Source organism: Saccopteryx leptura, chromosome 3, assembly GCF_036850995.1.
Source record: "Saccopteryx leptura isolate mSacLep1 chromosome 3, mSacLep1_pri_phased_curated, whole genome shotgun sequence".
NCBI classification, from domain to species: Eukaryota; Metazoa; Chordata; class Mammalia; order Chiroptera; family Emballonuridae; genus Saccopteryx; species Saccopteryx leptura.
In genome coordinates, this window is record NC_089505.1 from 297,145,294 (window position 1) to 297,164,179 (window position 18,886).

Genomic DNA, 18,886 nt, shown 5'->3' on the forward strand with positions numbered 1-18,886 from the left:
CAAAAATGTTCCTGCCGCTTTCTCTATGATGATGCCTCAGTGATGTTCACCAGGGAGTTTACTGGAGGGATTCAGGGACATGACCACACACATGCACCCTGGCCCCAGAAGGAACTTGGTCCCCATACTGAAAGCCCACAGGAGCAAGACAGAAAGACCTCTCTATCCCTACCTTTTGCCATTTCTCTTCATGAAGCCACCTAAGTTGTCACCTCTATGACCAGCTCTGCTGTTCTCTGAACATGTGATCGTGAGATCAGAGCAAGGCTTAGCACTTTAGCACAAGGAGCACTACTTACTGCCTATCTCTGAATCTCAGTTCCAAATACAGGGCAAAACTGATGGATCTAGCTCAGTGCAGTGTGCCCCTCTGTAATGATCTGTAATCAATCATCTGTAATGGGAACACTAGCTTTAACCGAGAGCCAGTCCCTCTGAGATAAAGGGACCTGATACAGACTCGGCAGGCAGTCTCCCACATCATGTTCTAACTCTGCAGACCTTGACTTCCAGATTCTCTAGAACAGTATTTTCCTTGCTCCATGGTAACCACTACTCACCCCCATTCCTTTAAACGAGAGCCAGGTCCCTCTGAGATAAAGGGACCTGATACAGACTCGGCAGGCAGTCTCCCACATCATGTTCTAACTCTGCAGACCTTGACTTCCAGATTCTCTAGAACAGTATTTTCCTTGTTCCATGGTAACCACTACTCACCCCCATTCCTTTAAACGAGAGCCAGTCCCTCTGAGATAAAGGGACCTGATACAGACTAGGCAGGCAGTCTCCCACATCATGTTCTAACTCTGCAGACCTTGACTTCCAGATTCTCTAGAACAGTCTTTTCCTTGCTCCATGGTAACCACTACTCACCCCCATTCCTTTAAAAATAACATGAAATGTGTTCTCTGCTTTCCCAGCCCCAACGTCAAAACTCCCATCCTGCCCTGGAATGGAACATACCCCTTCCAGTGAAGCCTACCTCCCACAACTCCCCTTCTTGCTTCTGGACCAGCGGGCAGGAAGGAACGCTGCATTATTGCCATGCAATCAAATACGGCATATTCTTTTACAAACTGAAGTAAAAAAAAAAAGTCTCCTTTTTATTATTTGATCAGGTATATGTTGTTTTTTTCTTGCTTATCCCAGAGATTGTTTAATCCAATCCATTAAGAACTGCAGATGCTAAGTTTCTTGCCTAGGGTCACACACTGCATTTGTACAGAACTGCCTGTACAGGGGGTTTTCAGTTGTAACATGCTGTTTCCTCCTCAGTGTAAGGACAGAGCACAGAGTAAGGAAGGAAAGGGCAGGAATCTCACCAGCCCATGTCTCAGCTCAAAGCAGGCGCATTGGATTGATGAGATAACCCTGGCACGTGCATGAAATCTTGATTTAATATTAAATGCTATGATAATTATACAAATCAAATTTGACACTTTTTTTTTTTGTATTTTTCCGAAGTTAGAAGTGGGGAGGCAGTCAGACAGACTCCCACATATGCCCAACCAGGATCCACCTGGCATGCCCACCAGGGGGCAATGCTCTACCCAACTGGGGTTTTGCTCTGTTGCCTGCCGCCAGAGCCATTCTAGCGCCTGAGGTGGAGGCCATGGAGCCATCCTCAGCACTAGGGCCAACTTTGCACTAGTGGAGCCTTGACTGCGGGAAGGGGAGAGAGAGACAGAGAGAAAAAAGGAGAGGGGGAAAGGGGGAGAAGCAGACGGGAGATTCTCCTGTGTGCCCTGGCCAAGAATCAAACCTGGGACTTTCACACGCCGGGCCAACACTCTACCACTGAGCCAACCAGCCAGGGCCTGACAAGCACTTTTTAAATTTTGCACTTTTATACCTACATATTCGAAAATATGAATAAAATTTCCTTCAAATACACCAAAACATTGATAATCAAGTTAACCCTGTAAATACAAAAGTCAAACATTTTTCTTTGTTTGCCAGTTGGAGAAACATTAGAGAATGTGTGCCTGCGAATATCTGTGTGTTTCTGTGTGTGTAATCATGTTGACGGGGCTAAGTGTGAGTGTCCCATGGTGCAATGAATAAAAATCTGAGTTTCATTATTCAAGAAAACATATTCTGGTTTTTACAAAATGAAAATCCCTATGAGCTTACTTTCTCATGAAGGACTTCTTCAAAAAGAGCCAGGCGGTATAAAAAGGGTGTTATTTCTAGGCAGCACTTCCCAACATGTCGTAGGGTAGATAATTTTATGTGGTATATGAATAAACATTTTTATTTGAATAATCATGCATTTATTTTTATCATTCCTCTCCACTCCTCCCAGCACTCTGCCTCAGGATCACTGGTTTTATTCACGGCATTAATTTGGTTCCTCATGTCTGCCACCAGCAGCCTGGGACCCAAGGTCATTCCTTTCCTTCTACTCCCTACTCAACTCTCTGCACGTGTCTTTTCTGACCCCCATCCCCCACCTTCCCTGACTAAATTAACTCTTGCCTGAGCCCTTTGCAGCTCACAATGAATCATCAAACTGGAGAAGCAAGTCCAGCTGTCTTTCCAATAAAGCAAAGCTATTCCCTGTTAACCAAAAGATATGGTGCCAGTGAATAGTTTACTTTCTATTTTGGTTATTTCTTGCTAAGAAACAAATTACCCCGAACTCAGTGGCTTAAAATGACAACCACTTTGTTTGCTTTCTAGCTTCTGTGGGTTGACAGCTCAACCAGTGGTTCTGCTGGTTTCCCTTGGTGTCTTCCAAAGGAGGGCTGGAGCTGAAGGCATCTGGAGGCCCAGCCTCCTCCCTCTCCAAGCAGGGCATGTGGTCACAGTGTATGGTAGTTTGGAGCTCCCAAAAAAGACAGAAAATGCAAACCTCTAGGCCATCTTAAGCCTTAGGCCCCGAGTTGGTACACCACCATGTCAGTGGCTTTCTATTAATTAAGCAGTCCCAGAGCCAGCCCATATTCAAAGGGAGGGGAAAGAAATTCCACCTTGGGAAGCCCGGTGGGAGTGGGGGTGGTGTAAGAGATTAGAAAATGATGGACACGTAGTCACTTGTATTACTTGCCCTTCAAACAACACTCTGAAATCTAAGTTTTATGGCAATGAACCTCATTTTGTAGATGCTCTAACGTTCTTTACTTTTCTAGAAAATAAAATCCATTTTCTAATCAGTTAAGGCATTTCTGTCCATACTTTTAAAAGCAGAAAAAAAAAACAGGTTATAATTCACAAGGAGTATCAATAAATTGGTTTTAAATAAATGAAAATTTTTTTCCCATCGCAAACATACCTAAGCAAAATAAAAAAAATAGTTTACATTAACTTAGCATGGGAAACATTCCTGCTTTAACTTAACCTTGTCTTCCTCTGAAAAATGTCCCAGAGCACACACTTTCAGGATAGGTCCCTCTGTTTTTGGTTCATTTCACAACCCACCTCTTCTCTCTTTTTTATTCATTTAAATGCATAAATGTATCTAAGGCAATTAAAGTTAGAGTGGTGGAGACAGTTGAAAAATCACATTCAATTCGGTAAATATATTTGTACTTATATTTGGAATGGCTGTATGAAGGTGTTTCTCAATCAAATCTGGCTGTGCAAGGCAAATCCTGCGCAGTGAGTCCCTGCAAGTCTGCTTATGTTACAAGTAGATCCCCAGAGGTTTGCCTTCCCTCTGGCCTCATCTGTGACTTATCTGGGGCTGGGGTCAATAAATGTTTGGGTTCAAAGGGCTTTTCTCTTTGCAAAGTAAACAGAAGGAACGGAGATGGGAAGAGTGCAAGTAATTAAGTGGGAATATAATCAGTTTGCTGGACTTGACAGGTTTGCCGGTCATTTCCTACCGACACCATCACTCACTACTTCGGTTATTCCCTGAACCAGGTGCAGCGCTGAGGCTAACGGGCTGGGAGCGGCCCAATGGATTGCCTGACAGTGTGGTGGGAGTTCGCCAATCGGTACGGGTGTTTGCATCAGAGCTCTATACACAAAAGGAGGAACTGATGTACAATGATGAAACCGACCCTGCAGAATAAGAACGACATGCATTTGACAGTAGCTGGTTCACGTATGACGGCCAGTGTATTCATTTCTGATCCCTCTTCTCGCTCCCAAAAATCTTAGCCTGGGCACAACGGGAATCATTCACCACAGCGCTGACTCTTCTTTCCGTGCTGTCAAAAGATTTTTGGCCCCGGCCGGGAGGCCGATCCGGAAAGGGAGCTTTCTTAGTTTCAGGGTGGGCAGCCTCCTCCCGGGAGGGGCGTCTCCCCAGACTCGGAATCCCCTGCGAAAGCTGCGCGCACCTGGTTCTGGCGGGCACGGCTTCCTGTTTGCATCGGGCTCCATCGGCCATCTGCCCCATCCATCCTGTAGCTGCTCCGCGGCGCACAACTCTGCAGGGCTCAAAGAAGGTCCCCACGCTAGCCCCCGCATTGGGCGGGAACGCGGGCCCGATATTTGTGTGCATCACCAAGTCGCTTCATCCATCCGGAACACACCCACCTTCGCGAGGCCGAGAGGGCTCACGCGCGGCGCAGCTGGCCGTGACGTCATCACCCTCCGCCCCCCGCGCGCGGTTGCCAAGGTCACGGGGATAACGAGGCTGCTGTTGAAAGTCAGCGCGGTCCTTGCCTCGCAATTCTGCTTCCACCGCAGGACTCTGTTACAAGCGTGACAAGCCTTAAAGGGGAAAACGACGGGAACTCCCACCCACGCAGGCCAGGGGGAAACCATCAGGCACATCCTGGGGAAGTAACCTGGAAGCTTCTCGCTCTCCCGGGGGAACCAACCTAAAATGCTGAGCAAACCTCAAGCGGGGTTCAGACGAAGGGGCCAAGACGTGTTCCTAAATTAGCCAACGACTGACATCCATTCGCGGGAGAGAGTTGAGGTTGAAACTCAGACGAGCACTTCAGTTACTTAAGAAGTGTAGTGATTAAAATAATAAAATAAAATAATAAAACAAAATAAAAAGTGTAGTGAGACCAGACATGGAGGAGGGCGGTGGAGCCCCAGACCAGGTGGGACGCTAACACTGACCCAGATCGCGGGTGGGGGTGGGGTGGGGGGTTCCAAGACGAACTTGGCACCAAAGATGCAGAAGTGTCGCAAGGAAAGGCAGTTTCTGCTCTACGTCCTCTGTGGCGTCGGAGGGCAGCCCGCAGTACGGTCGTTATCTGTTCGGCACCTGTGTGTACTCGGTAAGGCGGTGCCGTCCAGGATGCTTAGAAAACAGTCCTGCGCTGTGAGACGAGAGCGCCCCCTCGCCGGCAGGAGAGGCTCCTTCAGAAAGCGACCTGTCGGTCAGGGAGGACCGTGCACGTGGGCGGGCATTCGTGGTGGGACACAGGCGTGCAGGGTGGGCGCCGCTGCTTTCCGTGGGCTTTTAGACGCGGTCCCCGGGCTCCGGGCAGACAACGCGCTTCTGGTCTGTTTTTCCAGATGTGTGGTTATGCGTTCTCCCCGTCAACGTATTCCTACCTTTTACCCCTTGCTCATCATAGGCCTTTATCTATATTTTTCTTCCTTTGCTGATTGATACAAGGTCATAAAGAGACACTCATTCTAATGTCTCTTTATTTTTGGACTGAGTTCTTTTTTTTTCTGTTGTAGTACTCTAATGCTAAAATGAGAGTGTTGTCATTTGAATAAGGTCATTTAAGCAGTTAACCAACATTTTGCATTGTATTTGGTTACATAAGAACATTAAGACAAAACCCTTTAAAAAGAAAAAAATATATCTCCAACATGTGTGCGTATAATGTATATGCATATGTATGTATATGTGATAAAGTACATGCAAGTAGGTATCTTTACTGCAACACTTAGTTTCAGATGTCATGATCAAGCAAGATGTAAAAATGTAAAAACACCATTTCAGAATTCTCCATACTTCCAAACTTTCATCCACTAAGCCCATAAGGAAGATGGACCTAATTCCATTACGCAATCGGTGTCTGCGTAATGAGATGTTTTATTCTGATGGTAAGCGTATTTCTAGAAGTTGTATCTTTGGTTTTGCATTTTTGAATACAACACTCAAGCCTCTCAGTCTCTAAAAACAAGCAACAAAGTTGCAAGGAAAAATTAGAGTGAGCACTTCGAGTTTTCTCTAGTTGGACCGGTAGACTGCACTGAGAACCTATGTGAAAGCTGTGTTTTTCAAGGGAATGTAATGTGGGGGAGGAGTAGGATTCCTTGTTAAAAACATTTTGGGAAACATTCTATATCCTCCCTGTTGGAGATTCACAACATCATTAGCATATTAAAGACTCTTATATTTATGCTCAATTGAATTTCAACAAAGGTGCCAAGGCAATTCAGTAGGGAAAGGATAGTGTTTTCAACAAATGGTGCTGGGACAATTGGGTATCCACATGTAAAAAGTATATTTAAATCCTTCCCTCCCGTCATACTCAAAATTTAACTCCAAATGAATCATCCGTCTAAATGTAAAAGCTAAAATTATAAACTCTTACAAAACATGGAAGTAAATCTTCGTGACTTTCATAGATACAACGAAGAAGCACAAGCCATAAAAGAAGAAATGTCAGAAATTGAACTTCACCAAAATTAAACATTTTTTATGCTTTAAAAATACCATTAAAAATGTGGAAAAAAAACAGAGGGAGAAAATATTTATAAATTACATTTGATTAAAGGTTTGTATCTAGACTACAAGGATCTTGCAACACAATAATAGAAAAATAACCTTGTTTTAAAATGGACAAAAAAATTAAATAGATCTTTGAGAAAGAAGGTATATGAATGGCCAATAAACAGGTGAAAAGATGCTCAACAGTCTTGGCCATCAGGAAACCCACTGGTTGGTGAGGATGTGGAAGTAACAAACTCTCATACACTGCTGGTGGAATGCAAACAGTTTGGAAGTTTCTTTAAAAATTGAACAGAAATTGCCCTGGCTGAATGGCTCAGTTGGATAGAGTGTTGTTCTGAAGCACAGAGGTTGCCAATTCGATTCCTGGTCAGGGCACATACAGGAACAGATCTATGTTCCTTTTTCTCTCTCTCCTTCCTCTCTCAATGAAATCAATCAATAAATAAAAAACTAATTAAATAGAAATTTACTATGTGATTCCCGACTTCAACCCTAAGTATATTCTCAAGAGAAATAACAGTGTGTCCACACAAAGATTTGTACATAAGTGTTCGTAATACAGTAGTTCACTGTAGCCAAGAGTGGAAATAATGCAAATGCCCACAAACTCATGAATGGATTAAAAAAAATAGTGTGCTATGTCTATATGGAATACTGTTTGTCACCAAAAAGGAATGAAATTCTGATACATGCTGCAAAATGGGTGACCCTCAAAACCATGCTGAATGTAAGAAACCAGATGAAAATTCCAGAAGAGGCATACCTATAAAGAAGGAAAGCAGATTAGTGGGTACCTGGGGCTGAAAGTGGGTATTCAAAGTAATGGCAAATGGGAACAAGGGATGTTTCTGAGGTGATGGAAATGTTCTAAACTTGGATTTAGTGATGATTGCTTGATTTTGTAAATTCACTAAAAATCACTTAACTGAACCTTTAAAACAAGTGAATTTCATATCATGTAAATTATACCTCAATAAAGCTGCTGTTGTGTTTTTTAAAGGAAACAGTTTTCTCTGTTCAGGGCAGTTTGAGAAACATTTTCTGTCCCACCTCTTGGAGATCCACAACATAAATTAACATATTAAAGACCAAGAAACCCCATGGTAAAGAAACCTACTTCATCTTTTTGCAGCATACACCAAATTTATGTGATCACAGGAACTTTTTAAAATAATTACACCGCCCTGGCCGGTTGGCTCAGCGGTAGAGCGTCGGCCTAGCGTGCGGAGGACCCGGGTTCGATTCCCGGCCAGGGCACATAGGAGAAGCGCCCATTTGCTTCTCCACCCCTCCGCCGCGCTTTCCTCTCTGTCTCTCTCTTCCCCTCCCGCAGCCAAGGCTCCATTGGAGCAAAGATGGCCCGGGCGCTGGGCATGGCTCTGTGGCCTCTGCCTCAGGCGCTAGAGTGGCTCTGGTCGCAATATGGCGACGCCCAGGATGGGCAGAGCATCGCCCCCTGGGGGGCAGAGCACCGCCCCTGGTGGGTGTGCCGGGTGGATCCCGGTCGGGCGCATGCGGGAGTCTGTCTGACTGTCTCTCCCTGTTTCCAGCTTCAGAAAAATGAAAAAAAAAAAAAAAAAACATAAAATAATTACACCAATTAAACCCTTTCAAAATGAGTGTTAAGGGAAACACACTTAGAAATCGCTAAGCGTAGTTCCCTTCACTGGCAATCCCTCAAACTCTCCAAACCCTCGGGTCCAAGCAAATGGTATCAACTTGACTAATAACTGAGATATTTTTTATAGCAAAAATAAATACAACTTATGTAATTAGTGAGTACATAGGAACCAGAAAACTGAAAAGGCCTCCCCACCCACCCATGACTGCCACCTGTGGGTCTGGATTTCTGCCAGGTGTCAAACTGAGAGGCTGAGATTAAACAGTAATTATAACTAAAGCTGAGTATAATTAATTACATAATTTTGAGTTGTTTCAGGTTAATTCCACTACTAAAACTACATCCTAAAATTAGAGCAGTAAGAAGGATTACTGTCAAAAGAAAAGTAGGTGTGAATCAAGCACTGACTTATGTATGAGTCATGTCTAAAGCACTTGGCTCTTATTTGAATCATGTATAACAGTTGACTGGCAAAAAGTATTTGCCAGATTCCCCATAGTCATTAGTTCATCGTTTACACAGACTGTTCATATAGAGCCCTGATCATCCACTACTGTTGGAAAAAAAACTAGAAGCCTCCATGTCATGTCTCTTGCTTTTTACAGGGGTTGGGTATTTGCGGCAAAAAAGACGTGAGATTTTGATTAGGGTTGTTTACATAAAGAGGGAGAAGAGGGATTTTTATTTATTTTATTTATTTTTATTTTTTATTTTTCTGAAGCTAGAAATGGGCAAAGACAGACTCCCGCATGCTCCCAACCGGGATCCACCCGGCATGCCCACCAGGGGGCGACGCTCTGCCCACCAGGGGGCAATGCTCTGCCCCTCCGGGGCGTCGCTCTGTTGCGACCAGAGCCACTCTAGCGCCTGGGGCAGAGGCCAAGGAGCCATCCCCAGCGCCCGGGCCATCTCCGCTCCAATGGAGCCTCGGCTGTGGGAGGGGAAGAGAGAGAGAGGAAGGAGAGGGGGAGGGGTGGAGAAGCAGATGGGCGCTTCTCCTGTGTGCCCTGGCCGGGAATCGAACCCGGGACTTCTGCACGCCAGGCCGACGCTCTACCACTGAGCCAACCGGCCAGGGCTAAGGTATTTTTAAAGAATCATTAACAAGACGTAGTCTGCAAACAGCTATCCTATACTTTCTTTTGTGTGAAAGAGACAGAGACACAGAGAGAAGGACCCATAGGGACGAACAGACAGGAAGGGAGAGAATGAGAAGAACCAGTTCTTTGTTGCGACACCTTAGTTGTTCATTGATTGCTTTCTTAGGGGTGCCTTGACTGGGGGGGAGGGGCTACAGCAGAGCGAGTGACCCCTTGCTCAAACCAGCAACCTTGGGTTCAAGCTGGTGAGCTGTGCTCAAACTAGATGAGCCTGTGCTCAAGCTGGTGACCTTGGGGTTTCAAACCTGGGTCCTCTGTGTCCCAATCTGATGCTCTATCCACTGCACCACTGTCTGGTCGAGCTATTCTTTATTTTTATTTATTTTTTGTCAAAGAGAAGAATGAATGTGGGGATGGAGAATGGATAAACAAGTTGTTATACCCAATTGATTACTTTTTGAAGAATTTCTTATAACCATATTAAATAACTATGACAGTTACATAGCAGGTCTACAAAATGGATTTGCTAAGAGAATGATACTTTTTAATGGTATTCTTTGGTGAAAAATATTGGCTTCAAGCAAGACACAGATAATATTACTGGCTGTTTGCCTTTGTTTCAAATATATGCAAATAATAATGATACTCATGAGACCAAAAGATACCAGTCAGAATTTCAGGAATATTAGTTTTCATATTTAGAAAATGAATATAAACTTTTGATGCAATTATTCTGGATGCATACATTTTAAAACACCATTTTATATAAATTTTGCATTAGGTTATTATAATTGTAACTAGAATAATCTTTTAAACAGAAGTGTGTATTGAACAGAGAAACCAAAATCATCCAAGATTAAACTTGTTTAGGCAAGATGAGAAAATGCTCCTTATTAAAGCAGAGGGAAGAGACAAGAGCATTTTAATAATCTCTAAAATCTAACTATGTGTTCCAAGTACACATGTAAACTCCAGCTTAGCAACATGCTTATGACAGAGAGCAAGCCAAAATGCCTGCAGGTGTGCACCTAGACCACTTTGGAATCCCAAAATACTCCAGCTCCCAGCCACCCCCATCCAAGTTATCTGATTTTTGTTTATAATCTAACTTTTGTTTATATCAATACTTGTCTGTAAAGTTTGTGGTTCAACTACATCTATTTTGCAAATTCCACTTCCACTTCTTACTGGTTTTCCTACATGAGTTTTAAGGTTTCCCTCCTCAAAACCAGGCTTACCTCTGCCGGTGTCAAATCTTCCTACATTCTTCATTACCTCTTCACTAGACTGAATCTTGCTTTCTCAAAAACAGCTTTGCAGTTCCTGACATGCATTTTGCTATATTTGAAATTCAAAAGTAAAATATTCACTCCTGCTTTATAAACAGAATGCTTTTTTAAATTATTATTATTCAGTGAGAGGAGGGGTGGCAGGAGAGACAGACTCCCACATGCAGCCTGACTGGGATCCACCCAGCAAGCTCACTAGGAATCAATGCTCTGCCCATCTGGGGTGTTGTCTGTTGCTCAGCAACTGATCTCTTTTTAGTGCCTGAGGTGGAGGCCAAGGAATCAGCCTGTAGGGCCAACTTGCTCCAATTGAACCATGGCTGCAAGAAGGAAAAAGAGAGAGAGAAAGAGAGAGAAGTGAGAGGGGCAGGGATGGATAAGCAGATGGGCACTTTTCCCATATGCCCTGACTGGGAATCGAATCTGGGACATCCACATGCTAGGCTTACACTTGACCACTGAGCTCACCAGCCAGGGCCCAGAATGCCAAGACTGTCTTTGGAGGAAAATTAGGAATGGGAGCAGAGTTCATTTGTAAGGGGACTGTGTCCACTGATGGACTTACCTCGATGTGCCTCGTGAATCTGGGTAACATGACAAAGAATGGACCACTGTTAAGACTTTTTCCATATTTAGTTGTAGCTCAAAGTGATCTCTCTTCTCTCTTGCTGGATTCTAGCATTGTTTAGAACTCAACAATTATTTAAAAAAATTTTAATAACAATAACATAATCACCTTTAGGGTTGTAGAGAAAAATGAGAAAAGAAAAAATAATTACCCTTTATTCTGTTACCCTTGTGCAATGTTTGTTAGCATTTGAATATACTTCCTTCCTTTTTCTATGAACTTTATTTTGTATAGCTGTGATCACAGTCAGCTTACTGTCTCAATGTAGTATCTCCACAGTTGCTAAATAGTCTTCATAACCACAACGTGTAAGCTCTGCACACTGCAATATACTTGACAGGCTTTAACTTCTTGACATCTTTTTTTTTTTTTTTTTTTTTTTCTTTTCATTTTTCTGAAGCTGGAAACGGGGAGAGACAGTCAGACAGACTCCCGCATGCGCCCGACCGGGATCCACCCGGCACGCCCACCATGGGGCGACGCTCTGCCCACCAGGGGGCGATGCTCTGCCCATCCTGGGCGTCGCCATATTGCGACCAGAGCCACTCTAGCGCCTGGGGCAGAGGCCACAGAGCCATCCCCAGCGCCCGGGCCATCTTTGCTCCAATGGAGCCTTGGCTGCGGGAGGGGAAGAGAGAGACAGAGAGGAAAGCGCGGCGGAGGGGTGGAGAAGCAAATGGGCGCTTCTCCTGTGTGCCCTGGCCGGGAATCAAACCCGGGTCCTCCGCACGCTAGGCCGACGCTCTACCGCTGAGCTAACCGGCCAGGGCAACTTCTTGACATCTTAAAGATCACAAACAATACTGAGATGAACATTTTTCTGCATGGACTCTATCAATATTTGGGGTTTAATAATTATTTTTACTGAATCTTAGCTCTCTGAGGCATAGGCTGTAGGGCAGAGTGGAGCTTCAGGAGGATGTCCACATAGCAATAGATGCTAACCACCTCCTTTAGAAATTGGCACTGATTTTAAAACTTAAAAAATGTGATTAAGAATCAGATTCGCAATTTGCTTAAATCAGTAAGCACTCAAGATTATAAACAAAAGAGAAAAGAGGAAGAAAACAGTAAGGGGAAGAGAAGAGGGAGCTGATGTCTGTTTCTTCCAACTTTATCATCAAGGCTGTTGCCTCCCAGAGAGCCAGTAGACATGCTCTCATTTGTTGGGTTGGCTGTCCAAAGGGAGGCGCCCTTGTTAGCCAAAGTCGGGATCCTGTGGACTTGACAGGTGCCATTTTCAAAGACAGAAATAGATAGTATGACTGAATTGGGAATAAAAAGAAAATTAGACTCTAATAGCCTTTAGTTCTTAATAAAAAATAGCTTACGTTTTATCTTTATTAAAGAACAAAGGCCACCTGACCTGTGGTGATGCAGCGGATAAAGCATCAACCTGAAATGTTGAGGTCACCAGTTCAAAACCCTGGGCTTGCCCAGTCGAGGCACATATGGGAAACAACTACTATGAGTTGATGCTTCCCACTTCTCATCTCTCTTTCTCTCTCTCTCTCTCTCTCTCTCTCTCAAAGTCAATAAATTAAAAAATTTTAAACAAGAATGAGGGCTGTGTTATGCAGGATTATGTGCTGCAGCCTTCTCCTCGCTTGAAATGGTTGATAAGCCTCAAGCTGGTTTCTTCTATCTCATTCTTCATTGCTTCCCCCAAATAATGTATTTCATTGTTAGTAGAAAAGTGCACTGTTGTGCTCTCAAAAGAACTTGGCAGTTCATAAATAATGGGGGGAAAAGTATGCAAATCTTTGCCAACCTCCAAGTCCCTTAAGGTTAATTTGACTGTCACAAATAATTTCCCAGGAAAGAAAACAGCTAGGCAGTTAACTCATCTACATCACACACTTCACTCCTGTGTGATTCTTTTCATCACGATAGGATTTAATGTGTCAAAAGCATTGATGAGGTAACCACATCTGTTCCCACTGATTGTTCAGTAATGTGGGGCAAATCTCGCAGCATCCCACAGCAAGTAAGAGGCTCTTCATCACAGGATCACAAAACACCAGCGTTAGAGAATACATTTCTCATACCCGTAACAGGAGTTTAACACATCAATAAGATATTAGAAAGGTTTGCCACAGTCATCCTGTAATTACTTAAAATATTTTTCTCTGCCCTTTCAATTAAGAAAAAAAAAAAATCCAGGTATCACAAATGCGTTTTCAGTGTTCTTGTTTGAAAGAAAATGGGTGGACCCTAATAATTTTCCAGGGACTTTTTGTCCTAGTTTGGGGTCATCCTGCTGGTTCTCACCCTACTTCCGTTTGACCATGTTGCTTCTCACTGTCCCTGGAATAAGAACAGAAAGTAGGAGAGGGCCCAGGGGAGGCCCGTGTCCGCAGCATGGGAGCCAGCCGTGGCCACCTGGTTTACCTATTACAGTACAGCAAGCTACCTATGCTAGTGGCTTAAAACCACCGCCACCACTCATTTTGTTCGTGAATGTGAGCTTTGGACAGGGGCAGCAGGGGCAGCCCTTTCCTTCTCCGTGAAGCATCCGCTGGTGACAACAGCTAGGGGCTGGAACCGTCATGCGAAGACTTGCACACGTCTAGCAGTGGCTGCTGGCTGAGAGCGGGGACTTAGGCTGAGACACCTGCGTGAGGCCTGCCCCAAGCCAGCTGGGCTTCCTCGCACAGTAGCTGGGTTGTAAGAGCAAGTGCCCCAAAAGGACACAGCAGAAGTCCATGACATCTTGTGACCTGCCTTTGAAAGTCACGTGGCAACACTTGCAACTGTACTGTATAGATGGAGGCAGTCACAGAGGTCTGCCCAGGTTCAAGAGGAGGGGACATAAGACATGGTACTTCATGGGGGTAGTGTCACCTTCTCATTAGGATATACTGTGGTGGCCATTTTTGAAAACTAAAATCTTCTATAGTCACTAAATAAATTATTCAGATGGAAATACTCATTTAAAAGAAGATCTGCTTTTTAGATACCGCCATTGATATGTAAGTACCATAATCTAAACATTGGCTCTAGAACATAGCCCTCAAGGGCTAGGGTTCTAAGGAAGAATAAGGCATTATCCTTGCTTTTAAGGAGTATATTGTCTACTGGGAGAGATCCTGAAGTAAATAATTACAATTCTATGTGAAAATTATATACGAAGATAAGTATTAATATACACTGCTCACAACAGTTAGGGGATATTTCAAAATGAATATGAAGCAATAAAAAAAGAAACATTTGATTTTTTTATTAAACAAGAACATCAAAAAGCAAATGACGCCTGACCAGGCGGTGGCGCAGTGGATAGAGCATCAGACTGAGATGCCGAGGACCCAGGTTCGAGACCCTGAACCGAAGTCACCAGCTTGAGCGCGGGCTCATCTGGCTTGAGCAAAAAGCTCACCAGCTTGGACTCAAGGTCGCTAGCTCGAGCAAGGGGTTACTCGGTCTGCTGAAGGCCCACGGTCAAGGCACATATGAGAAAGCAATCAATGAACAACTAAGGTGTCGCAACAAAAAACTGATGATTGATGCTTCTCATCTCTCTCCATTCCTGATTCCTGTCTGTCTGTCCCTATCTATCCCTCTCTCTGTCCCTGTAAAAAAAAAAAAAGAAAAAAAAAGCAAATGACAAGTCAAAGAAAGTTGTTCAATTATGCAAATGAGATGCAAACTCAATTATCATGATTGAGTAGCAAGTGACATGTTGGTGGGGTTGAACAGAAACTTGTCAAACTGGATGAGAGTGCCACACATTGACTGTTCAGTAGGGTGTATGGTCACCCAAGACTGCCACATCACACTGACAGCGATGGGGCACGGACAGGATTAGATTGTCCAGCAGTTCCTGTGGGATCCTCCGCCACACTTGCTCCAGGGCAACTTCCAGCTCAATAAGTGTTGTGGGAGGCATTGGGCGGTTTGCCAGACGTCTTCCCAGGGCATCCTAAGCATGATCAATGGGATTCAGGTCTGGAGAACGTGAAGGCCAGTGCATGTATTCGATTCCTGCCTCCTGAAGCATGTTATTGATGAGATGTGTACAGTGGGGCCTTGCATTATCATCCATGAAAAGAGAGTTGTTTCCAACTGCTCCAGCATAGGGTACCACTATAGGGTGCAGGACCTCATATATAAATCTCACAGCAGTCAGAGATCCATTTCTGATGATGTGGAGGTTGGTACGGCCGCCAATGCTGATGCCAACCCAGCCTACACTATAATTCCACCACCACTGAAGGAGTCCTTTTCTCACATGAAATGTGGATTCTCCCATGTTCTTCATTCACACCAGATCAGGACACAGTGATTGTCAGGCTGCAGATTGAACCATGACTCATCAGAGAAGAGGATAGTGGACCACTCATCATGGATCCAATGTCGATGCTCATATGCCCACCTTCTACAGGTTCTACGGTGTTCAGCAAATAACAGAATGCATACCATTGGTCGCTGGGCATGCAGTCCAACATGATGGAGCTGATTTTGTATGGTCTGGGTGCATATCTGTTGTCTAGTGGCAGCAAGAAACTGTCCCCGCAGCTCTGTTGCATTGCTGTGCCTGTTCCTTCTTGCCATTAAAGTCAAGTAGTGGTCATCTCTTGCTGTTGTGGCAGGTGGGTGACTCTGCCCTCTTCTTCTTCATACTGTGCTAGTCTCTTGAAAGTGATTCCAGTCTGCTAATCATGCTTTGGTATGTTCCAAGTGCTGTTCTCACTGTCGTCTGTGTTTGACCAGTTTCAAGATGTCCTATGGCTCTCCTGGCTTCACATTCAGGCAAGTCATGTTGCAGGGGCACTGCAAGAGCTGGGAAATTGCAGGATGTACACTTTCACGATCAGGGAACGTGCAGATACTCCAATATTTTCAGCCTTTCGTATAGTGCATTTTCACCAATGAAATAAAAGTTGGTTTTGCAGCTCATTTGCATAATCAAACAACTTTCTTTGACATGTTTGATTTTCTGATGTACTTGTTTAATTTAAAAATATCAAATGCTTCTTTTTCTTATAGCTTCATATTCATTTTGAAATATCCCCTAATTTTTGTGAGCAGTGTATATGTGAAAAGAAAACTGCATCTCATTCTACCTGAGTGAAAGGTGCTTTGGAGAGGGGGAGTCTTTATGCTGGCTCTTCAAAAGTGTGGTAATAGAAAAGCAGGGGAGACCATCATTGACAGTGGTGGGAATGGTATCCTGCACTCTGCTTCTGATGAGGACACCAACTTCAGGGCAGTTGGCGAGAAATGACCTTGTACTTGGATTATTTTGGTGGCCTCTTAAGATTGGCTTCTCATGAAATATAGCTGGACAAATCACACTTGGCTCAGTGACATTTTAATAGCTCACAAAAGAGAATAACATGCTAAAATTCATGAATTACCACATAACCAAAAATGTTATAAGTGTGATAATTTTAAATACCTGACATTTCCACAAGATACTGGTGGATTGGTTTCCAAACCGTTATTTACCAATACATATGAATTGAATAAGTGCACAAATAGCTGTTTGACATTGTCCTCAAATAGCATTGTTTCTCAAGTATAAAGTGCTCCTTAATGACTCCTAAAACAAACTTAAGTCATGTTGATGTGAGACCAAAGAAGATGTTTCTAGATAAAAAATACATTCAAATCACTTTACAGCTATACATTTTTAACATAACAGATAATTTTAGCATATAGTTCTGAGATCTCTTTTCACTTACAGGTTGATGAAGGGTAATTCCCTTGTCGGTTCATGTAGCTTTATTTTCTTTAACATGTACGTACAGGGTGCTAGCATGTGTGTACTGTAATCTAACTATTCCCTACTTATGAACATTAAAATGTTTCACTGTCACACACAATGGTATCTCTGGGTAATGAACTATGGATTAGTTTGACTTTTCTGTTTTCCAAAATTTTATTTTGTAAGTCATATAAAAATATATTTTAGTGTTTAAAAAGACATCAATGCATCAAATACATAAGATAGCCAGAGAAAAGTTGCTAATTAAATAAATCGGTGGCTCACACTGGGTTTTAACTCTTCACATTTCATTTCAAAATATTTGTTTTCTAAGGGGAGTCTTCCAGAAGAAAAGCCTTCTGATTGGCTATTCTTCATTCCACTTTTACTCCAACTAAGCAAACAATATAGGAGTGAGGGAAACATTTTGGGTAAACAGTTGAGAACAGGTTGGAAATAGTATCCTTATTTGGATAACGTTTAAAGAAATACTATCTTGCATGTGGATTTATCTGTTCAAGAGCTGGAATTATTTTCTTATTGCAAAGTGTACCCCTTATTAGGAGTCAGGACGGTGGTCACTCTCAGATGGAGAAAGTAAGTGGTAGGGAACTCTGGGGGTGGCAGACTTCTGGAGCACTGGCAGTATGTCCTAAAAGTGATGCTACTTAGCCTGACCAGGGGGTGGTACAGTGGATAGAGCATTGGACTGGGACACAGAAGACCCAGGTTCAAGACCCCGAGGTTGCCAGCTTGAGCGTGGGCTCATCTGATTTGAGCAAAGCTCACCAGCTTGAGTCTAAGCTCACTGACTTGAGCAAGGGGTCACTTGGTCTTCTGTAGCCCCCCAGTCAAGACATATATGAGAAAGCAATCAATGAACAACTAAGGTGCCGCAACGAAGAATTGATTGTTCTCATCTCTCACCCTTCCTGTCTGTCTGTCCCTATCTGTCCCTCGCTCTGTCTCTATAAAAAAAAAAAAAGTGGTGTTGGTTATTCCCTTGGCCCTGGCTCAGAGCATTGTCCTGAAGTGCAGAGGTTGCCAGTTTGATCCCTGGTCAGGGCACATACAGGAACAGATCAATGTTCCTGTTCCTTTCTCCCTCCTTTCCTCTCTCCCAAAAATCAATAAATTAAAAATATGTACTTTAAAAAAAAAGTGCAGGTTACATTCAGATGTGCTGATTAGTGAAAACATCAAGCTCTATACTTTTGCTTCCTGTTAACACCCTACTGTATATATGTTACTCTTTATGTACAAGTTAACAAAGGAAGGGCCCTGTGAAAGATGATGTCATTTTGGCAGTCCCAAAGAAATCAATGATATAAAGGGAGGGCTGAGGTGAGAGCGCTTGTAACTGAAGGAGTACTTTCAGGAGAAAACTCTATTATCTCTATAAAATGAGTAATGGTAGCTAATGACACAATATCCACCATGTCAAATAATATTTTTACTCTTCATAATAAATGTAATACTATTGTAGTCTTTGCCTTTTCTCCTTTGCTTCATCCCTGAAGTGGTCACCGTGCGTGTCACTTTTCCCGGGTGTATCCCTCCACCTCTGTACTCGATCCCCTGTCTCCACTCCCAAATCCACCGACACTGCTGATCAATTAATCATGCCATCTTTGCCTCTCCATGTGTTCCTTCCAACCTGTAAATAGCTCTCAGATCTCTTCCTATCCTAGGAAATATCTCCCCACTACCAGGCTCCTTCCCCAATGTTTACCCTCATCTCCTGTCATTTCCTCCCCTACTTGCAGGCTCCATTTCCTCTGGTTTTAACTATTCTTTAACTCTGCGCAGCTGCAAAATGGTTATGTTTATCTAATGCATTATTATATTATATTGTAATTATGTGTTTCCTGCCCCCACACTATCACTGGCAACAGAGAAAAGACACTGTTTATTGCTCTTTGCATCATCAGCACCAA